Source organism: Xyrauchen texanus, chromosome 30 (assembly GCF_025860055.1).
Source record: "Xyrauchen texanus isolate HMW12.3.18 chromosome 30, RBS_HiC_50CHRs, whole genome shotgun sequence".
Classification (NCBI taxonomy): domain Eukaryota; kingdom Metazoa; phylum Chordata; class Actinopteri; order Cypriniformes; family Catostomidae; genus Xyrauchen; species Xyrauchen texanus.
In genome coordinates, this window is record NC_068305.1 from 39,845,020 (window position 1) to 39,854,966 (window position 9,947).

Here is a 9,947-nt window from a genome sequence, read left to right on the forward strand (position 1 = left end):
AAACCAGACTTGCAGCTCTTTTGTTCACAATTATTATTACATCACCTCTAGATGGCAAAAGAAGTTCATCGTGTTTAATGTGAAACCTGATTATGTCATACAGACCAAAACTCAATGCAACTCGATAGCTTTACTTGACAGATATATAACACTGGGTATTAGCCAAAAGCATTTAAAATCAGATGTTGTTTATAGAGGTATTAAATACAGGTAATATTTCCAGAGATGACATATAAATAACATTGCAAGCCTTAAAATGATAAAGGACATTCATTCTTTTTAAGATGTGCTCTTGATTTTATAACTGAATGCATTTGCTTGATAATATTTTAAAAATACAGATTTCAACCTTTTGTTTTTGTTAAATGAATCACATTATGTCTACTGTGAAAAGTGTCATTTAAGTGAGTTTATTTTCTAAACATCCACAGTGCCAAAAGGGCCCATAATGAAATAAATAAAATAGTAATTTTGCGTGACTATTAGCATGTGTGTGTGGATTTCGCAAGAATAAGCAAACCAACACAGCCAAAGTCTTGCGCAAGAATGACCTCAGGGGGTCTGGGTGTCTCAGCGAGTATTGACGCTGACTACCAAAACTGGAGACACAAGTTCGAATCCAGAGCGTGCTGAGAGACTCCAGTCAGGTCTCCTAAGCAACCAAATTGGCCCGGTTGCTAGGGAGGGTAGAGTCACATAGGGTAACCTCCTCGTGGTCACTATAATGTGGTTCTCGCTCTCAGTGGGGCACGTGGAGAATAGCGTGAAGCCTCCACATGCGCTTGGTCTCCGCGGTAACTCGCTCAACAAGTCATGTGATAAGATGCGCGGATTGACGGTCTCAGACGTGGAGGCAACTGAGATTCGTCCTTCGCCACCCGGATTGAGGAGAGTCACTATGACACCACAAGGACTTCGAGCGCATTGGGAATTGGGCGTGCCAAATATGGGACAAAAATAAATAAATAAATAAATATAAATACAAATATAAATTGTGAACACAATTCACTCAGTGGACCAATAGACTGTGGTTTAAGGGGGGTTATTTGGGTTTTTGAATTATTGGGTTTTTTAATTATAAAGCTTTTTAAATACATAAAAAGCTTTAAAGCATTGAGTTCCTGATATCTATATGGCGTTCAATGCTAAGCAAACTTCATACTGTCAGTGCATACGAAAAACACGCCTCTGTAATTTGGTTAAGAGGTCAGCAAAGGTCAACAGTGATATAAGTGCTCGCTCTCTGGTCATGTGATGATAAAGGAGCACTCTGAGACAGGCACAGATTTGCATGAGACCAAAAGCACGGCTTCTACAGTAGACCAATTCATTTCTATGACTTTTCCAGTTTGGGAATTATATAATTTAAATGATCATATTTATACAGTATACTCTATAGATATACTGTCACACTGTTTTACTCTACACAAGCACTCATAAATAGCAACATATAGCCAATGAAACACTACAAATTTATATACATTCACTATAAAATATAGTTTAGATTTGACTCATTTCAATTACTTTTCCATGACTGTGGGAACCCTGTAAAAAAGGACAATTTTTGGAGTTTCGCATGGATGTGATCTTTACAACCTTTTAATAGTTCTTCTTTTTAACAGTTTACTGAGGTCAGTCATATTTAAGTCTTCAAGTGTTCTCACAAGAGGAAATTTCGTGTCAGACACTGTTAACACGAGTATGATTTGTTGTGTTGAATGAACTAATATGAATTTTAAGTAGGCTACATCTTTTTTCTTTACCTCATTATTTGATTAAATTGCCAAAAGTTGAAACATTGTAGCACAAAATGGAATTTAAAATGGAAAATAAACACTTTTTCCAATCTCTACCTGGACGCCACATGCAATAGCAAACTGCTGTTTGAAACATTTATCTTTGCAAAACGCTTACCGCTTCTCATATTTATTTAAATGTAGTCAGAAAGTAGTCTTTCTTTATTTCTATTTGCATTTTTGGTAACACTTTATTTTAGTGACAAATAATTACACTTGTAAGTGAATAGTTACGGACTTGTTTGGCATTATAAAGTGTTTATTAAGCCTTTATTGACTTGCTTTATAGCCCCTTTACAATTGCTTTTGTCATAACAATGAATTTATTAGCTAAAAACAAACACATCAGTAGCTTGTATAATGCAAATGACATCCTTTATATCAGGGGTGCCCAATACGTCGATCGCAAAGGCAATCGCACAAAAAAGGTAGATCGCACAAAAATTAAATGTACTTTCGTTAAATTTGAATAAAAATAAATATAATGTCTTTCCATCTTTTAGTTTCTGTCTGACATGCACTTGACGAGTAAATATTGACCAGACGAGGGTTTTGTTTATTCAGTTGCCATGACAACTAGGCTTGCGCATACGCGCCTTCCAAGGACTTCTGAAACAGAGCGCGAAATTGCGATGCTAGCAGTGTTTGAGGCTAGCTACCAGCAGCTACTGCCCGGATTAGGCAAAACTGTCTGATTCGATTAATCCGGGCAGTAAATGCCCTGGCTATTGTAATCTATTGTGCTGTAGGTTTTTTGGTTTAGTTTTAAAACTGAATGATATCAACATTGAACATTATTATATATATTTTGTAATAATTAGAAGATGAATTCCATGTAGGGATACATGCAGTAGTCCCAACAAGCATTTTCTTATTTTAAATGAAACTGTGTTTTTTTTTTTTTTTAGTTGGTAGATCTTATTGAGTTGGTCATTTAAAAGTAGATCATCACACAAAAAAGTGTGTGCACCCCTGACCTATATGATATTCTACATTTACTCAATTTCCAGTGTGTTGAATGAACTAATATGAATTTTAAGTAGGCCTACATCTTTTTTCTTTACCTCATTATATGATTAAACTGCCAAAAGTTTAAACATTGTAGCACAAAATGGAATTTAAAATGGAAAATAAACACTTTTTCCAATAACATATCTGGACGCCACTCACATGCAATAGCAAACTGCTGTTTGAAACATTTATCTTTGCAAAACGCTAGTCAGAAAGTAGTCTTTCTTTATTTCTATTTGCATTTTTGGTAACAATTTATTTTAGTGACAAATAATTAAACTTGTAAGTGAATAGTTATGGACTTGTTTGGCATTATAAAGTGTTTATTAAGCCTTTATTGACTTGCTTTATAGCCCCTTTACAATTGCTTTTGTCATAACAATGAATTTATTAGCTAAAAACAAACACATCAGTAGCTTGTATAATGCTAATGACATCCTTTATGTTCTCAGTAGCCTACTTTGTGGCTTATACAGTAAGTATAACATGTAGAATGCATAGTATTTCAACAAAGCTGGATGAAGTTTAGGTTAGGTTTAGGTGTCAGTGGGACTCTAAATAAACACAATAAACATGTTGATGCCCCTATACAGTATGGTAGTGTTCAATTAGGGGTGCAAATAGCAAAGAGGCTAGTACGCAGAGATATGAAATCAGTGAACAATGGTTTAATAAATACCTCGTAATTCTAAACAAGTCCATTACAAGTCCAATTATTAGTCATTAATTACTGTCTAATTTCTGATCCCTAAAATAATGTGTTGCAGCATTTTAGTAACTTAAAATAGTTACTAAAATAGTAACTACCAGTGACGCACTAACAATGGAAGTCAATGGAGGCCAGTTTTTGAACGTTAAAAACTCACCGTTTCAAAGTATAGACACAAAACATAAAGGAAATTTTTGTGGGTAAAGTTATAGCTAATTTTAAAATTTCATTGCCATGACGATGTTATGTAAACAAACCCAAAAATGACCGTAAAAGTTACAATTTAAACAATTTTACAGCTCAAATATTACATGAGTTTTACAGAAGAGTTAATGTAAGTGTTTATATAAAGTTAAAAAGCTTCACATTTCTATATTGACACCCTTCAAAAATTGTCTCCATTCACTTTCATTGTAAGTGCCTCACTGGAACAGATTTTTGCAATTTTTTTAAAGAAATGGAGGGGCAACATAAAATTATTGTTTGTAGTAATCAACCTCATGCCACAAATGCTGTAATTTGATCTTAAAGGTGCTGGAAGCGATTTATGGCATTCTGAAGCTTTCACATGACTGAGCTGTTGGATTAGCCACGCCCCCTCATTACATTATCCTGCCCTTCAAAGATAATTTTGAGACCAAATCTGAGCAAAAGAGCAGCATTGTTTGTTCCTGTGACTGTCAAATTCAACAGTGGCTCAATAGCGCCCTCAACTGACAAACATTATGAATCACAGCCTCAATGATCATCTTCATATGCAACACTATGAGAACGAGCAAAATGATTGACAGGTGAAAAGCCTCAATGCTCGCGGACACATTTCATTTACGGTTTACAAAGTCTACAGCTGTCACAGAGACTGGTGGGATATCTCAGGACACTTACAGTATTTCATTAATATCCTTGAGGGAGTAGGAAAAGTTTATGCAAACCCAAATAAAAGCCCAAGTGAACCTGAAAAACAGAATGCAGAACTATTGCATTGACAAGCTCAAATGAAATGAAACATGTGAAATTAAAGATGTTGGACTGGTGCTACTTGAGTCCTGTCCACTGATCCAGGTCGATTATAATCCGGCAAATATTCATTTTATTACCACAGTCCACACACGTCACATTTACATAAGTTAAGTAACTCAGACACCGTGGCTTCACCTCAATAATGTGTCAAGTGAAGCCGTTATATTATCTCCTTAGTGCTCAACCTGTTTTAAAGATACTTCAACAAACCTACTTTTATCCTTGCAGGCTATCGAGTGCAAACAATTAGTTCAATATATATATATATATATCTCAATAATTAACTCTCTGTTTACAGGAATGCGAAACAATGGATGACATTGTATTTTATTGTTTCCTTTTGCAGTCTCTTGGGATGATTAAAGGAGTCTTTCATCCAGAAATTAAAATTCCATCCATCCATCTTCAACTGCTTATCCGAAGTCGGGTCGCGGGGGCAGCAGCTCCAGCAGGGTGCCCCAAACTTCCCTATCCCGAGCCACATTAACCAGCTCTGACTAGGGGACCCAGAGGCGTTCCCAGACCAGTGTGGAGATGTAATCTCTCCACCTAGTCCTGGGTCTTCCCCGAGGCCTCCTCCCAGCTGGACGTGCCTGAAACACCTCCTTAGGGAGGCGGCCAGGGGGCATCCTTACCAGATGCCCAAACCACCTCAACTGACTCCTTTCGACGCAAAAGGAGCAGTGGCTCTACTCCGAGCTCCTCACGGATGATTGAGCTCCTCATCTCTAAGGGAGAAGCCCGCCACTCTTCTGAGGAAACCCATTTCGGCTGCTTGTACTCGCGACCTAGTTCTTTCGGTCATGACCCAGCCTTCATGACCATAGGTGAGGGTAGGACACAAACTGACCTGTAGATCGAGAGCTTTGCCTTCCGGCTCAGCTCACTTTCGTGACAACGGTGCGATAGAGCGAGTGCAATACTGCCCCCGCTGCCCCGATTCTCCGGCCAACCTCCCGCTCCATTGTCCCCTCACTCGTGATCAAGACCCCGAGGTACTTGAACTCCTTCACTTGGGGCAATACCTCCTTCCCTACCCGGAGTACGCATTCCATCGGTTTCTAACTGAGAATCATGGCCTCAGATTTAGAGGTGCTAATCCTCATCCCAGCCGCTTCACACTCGACTGCCAAGCGATCCAGTGAGAGCTGAAGGTCACGGACCGATGATGACATGAAGACTACATCATCTGCAAAAAGCAGCGATGAGATCCCCAGCACATCGAACCGCACCCCTTCCCCACCCCGACTACGCCTCGATATCCTGTCCATGAATATCACAAACATGATGAAACATGATCAACCATGACAGAATGAAAATTCTGTCATCATTTATTCACCCTTGTCTCATTCAAAACATGACTTTCATCTGTAGCATGTAAGGGACTTACAACCTCAGCTTAAAGTAATATATTTGGCCTCAAAGCAAACAGTCATGGACTAAAACCCACCCCAAAAAATATTGCAAATCAAATTTCCTTAAACTAAGAATTTTGTTAAAAAGAAAACAGCCGCAGAAAGACATTTCATCTCCAATCAGCTGTTACTCAATCTAAAAATTCATGTACACAAACTTTTGGCAGGACTTTTTTTGTCAGCAGGTCAGACAGGGGGGTATTGTTCATATCTAGGGGTGGACTTGATTAAAACTTACTACAACAACTACAACTGCCTCGTGAGTATTATCTACTGTACAGGACATGCTGTATAATTTAGGCTACTTTAGAACAGTGGTTCTCAATCAAGGGGCCTCAGAAAACTTCTAATGGGACGGCAGGATGGCTTCAAATGCTCTCAAATAAGTCACACCAAAATAACCTTATTTTAATGGAAATGCTAAAAAATACAAATACAATTCACCCCATTATGCCATTACTGCATGTTTACCTTCTCCAGTGGCGCAGCTGGAAGTGTTTTGCACCACCCGTGTGGGAACCAAGTTCTGGTCCCATGTTGAAACAGGAAGTAATCGTGTTTAGATACAGGAAGTAATCGTGTTTAGATAATTAGTGACGAGCACAATTCGGAGGTCAGATTTTCCATCTAATGGTGCGTTCACATGCGACGCGAAGAAAATTCCGCCTTGCATTGCTCGCGTGAGTTTGGCCGCTGGATTATAAATGTGTGTTTAAACTTGCGTTCGCGTGAGTAACGTGGTTCATAGTAAAGGAGTGGTGGTGGTGTAGTGGTCTAAGCACATAACTGGTAATCTGGTAATCAGAAGGACACTGGTTCAAACCCCACAGCCACCACCATTGTGTTCTTGAGCAAGGCACTTAACTCCAGGTTGCTCCGGGGGATTGTCCCTGTAATAAGGGCTCTGTAAGTCGCTTTGGATAAAAGCATCTGCCAAATGAATAAATGTAAATGTAAAGTACAACCAATCGCTGGAATCAAGTAGACGCGCATATTTACCGAACTTACCAGGTAGTCCAACTTCCTCGCTCATGTGTCCTCCAAGCGTCTTTTATCATCCAGTCTCTGTACATGTATTAAATTTTTCCAGATTTCTTCTGGTACTACGTCAGTACAATCTCAATGCTGATAGGCTTTCGCGACATGGCGTCATGCAGATTTTTCGCTCTTGTTGAAATATTTAGAATGAAGCGATTTCACGTATTCGAGTAGCACCATTCGCTTCAATCGTGCCGCATGACGCATCTGATGCATGTTTAGATTGACTTTGTATGTAATCACGCAGCGTGAAAAGCTCGCTTCATGTTGTATGTGAACGCACCATTAGATTACGGTTTAGGGTTGGGGGAACAGTTTTACAGCTAAATACAACTCACTTACCAACTTGCTTTTGGTGCCCTTCTGTGGACATTTCACATGGAAACTGGAGCTCACACGTGCACTTACGTTCAAAACTTCCTGCTTTGGCCACTGGGGGCAGCGCTTTAAATTTTAGAGTTTAGCGCAAGAAATGTCAACCTACTGATTCCGAATTCACTGAGAGATCAGTTTGATTAGTAATCAAAAACAGCTGTGTAGAATGTTTTAATAATAAATGTTGTTTAGAAGTACCCTAACAGGGCACTTATGTATGAATAAGTGTGTTTTTGGGTTTGTTTTTTAGGAAAAAAGGGATCATACAACTTGTGTGTAATTTATTTGTTTACAGTTTTTTTATTTAATGCTAATAATAAAACCAAAACTAAAAAGAAGCACACTGTTGATGCATAACGGGACTTTTTGCTGTTTTATTTTCCAGTAAGACTATCACAATTGTTTTTATATTTGTGTTTTGTTTTTTAAAGGCATGCATACTGGATATCCTGTTTTGCAATACCAATGTTCGTTGGGTCTTTCTTACAGCACGAAAGCTCCGTGTCTTGCCACGAGAGGCCAGAACATCTGTTCACAATCAATGCTGCAGAAACATCGGTATGCATAAGCTTTCATCGAAAAATGTGGGATTAGAAAACAAGAGGAAGCATAGTTATTCACTGGTTATTCTCCTAGTTTGTGACATCAGAGGATGAGGCACGAGTAAAAGACACTGGCCGTATGCTTGTGTCACAACTAGCTAATTATGTTTTGGTGTGACATGCATGACTAACTTCAGACAGCCTGTTAGTTTTATCTATGCAGCATTTGGGTGGGAACAGAGATTATTGAGCAGAGACAGGATAGGAGCTGCACTGGCATGAGTGCAAAAAACATCCTGAAAGTGTTTCAAAGAAGGCCAACAGTGAACTGATTTGCTAGAATGACTTTGGTGAGGATCACATGACTTCCAATGATGATGATGTCTCTACAGTTATAATTATATTCCACTTATTAATAATGTATTAGTGAAATCATTTGGAATTTTGATAATACCAAAATAGAGGTATGAAATTAATTAATTTCAAAATATGAATCTTGTCTTTCATTATGGAATTGTTTTCTATGTTTTGATTTCATGGTTAATTGGACATTCTTTATCAGTGGAACGATATGGTACGAGATGGTAAATTCAGTGGAGTAAGACTTCGAAGGGCTTATTTAATGGTGGCAATATAAGGCACCAGTGTTTAATTAATTGTTACATTTATTGTTAATATGTTAATAAGAATGGGAACAAAAAAAAATTTACGGCAATTTTACGGTAATATAAACTGTGCACTGCTGCTTACAGTGCAAAAATTATTATTATTATTATTATTTGTCTTATTTTCCGGTTAAAATGTCTAAACATCCTTATAGCAAGAAAGAATTACAGAATTATGTTTTTAGAGAAATTTGACAAAATTTTGTGGGGAATATGTGTAAAACAAGAAAATAAAAAAAGTATTATTAACCCCATTAGCAAATAAACATTATTAAATCATAAACATTAATACAATTTGTTAGATTTCTCTGAAAACAAATCAAAATATTTTATGTAATTTTGCTTCTCACGTAAATGTATTTTGCTTATTTTAATGTAGAAAACTCAGTAAGAAAATGACTGTTTATTTGCATTGTATGGAACATGATCACACGGGAAATCGAGATGTTGTTTCCGAAGTACCCTGAAATCAACCACATTCATCCGAATTACTGACAAGCGGCATCTCCCATCAGACGTTTTTGCATCAATTCGAATGCAAGAGATTTCCCTCTAAACAAAAAAAAAGTTTATTTTCATTTCCAGCAAATTGAATTGAGTAATGTTTAATAACAGTTCAATTTGATGGAGTTTTGTTTTCAAATTGAAATGCGTAAATCGTAAAAAATATTATTTTGAGTGTTTCAGTGATAGTACGTTGCTCAAACAACCTCTAAGACACAGGTTCTAGACCCATGGGAACCAGGAAGTAACCACGTTCACATAAACAATCATGTGTGTGATTCGAATGTTGCATTTTCAGTCTAAAACTAATTTGATTACTCCACTGACTTTTAGGTTTAGGTTTGTGGTTTGAGTTATGATAAAGTTGTAAAAAAAAACGCATTCCTGTTGAACGTATTACATCATTTACAACTAAAAATACAAGTCGCTTTTGGCGCCACTCTGTGGACGTACGTTCAACAACACTTCAAGCTTCGTCCACTGGGGGCAGTGTTTCCATTTTCTGTAAGCATAGACAGATTTCGGAAGTCCTGCTGTTGCTGAATTCACAGTGCGATGAGTCTGGGTTACACTTAGTGAACGTGAAAGTGATTACTATAAAATGTACGATTGACCACAGGTGTGCGATTTCTGCATTTTACAACAGTTTTGAACTCGGCTGATACTCTTTGCATTGTGACAAAAGCCCTCTAAACTCAAGGTTGAACCACTGTAACGAACAGCCTCGCGTAAAATATTGTTATTATAAATAGTGGCAACAGTGATATGACAAAAAGGCTCCAATGTTCACTTAATAGTTAGTTATATGTAATATATGGTAGCTCATCAGCTTAACTGTACATTGTGGTTGCCAAGAAATGTAGCGACTTGCC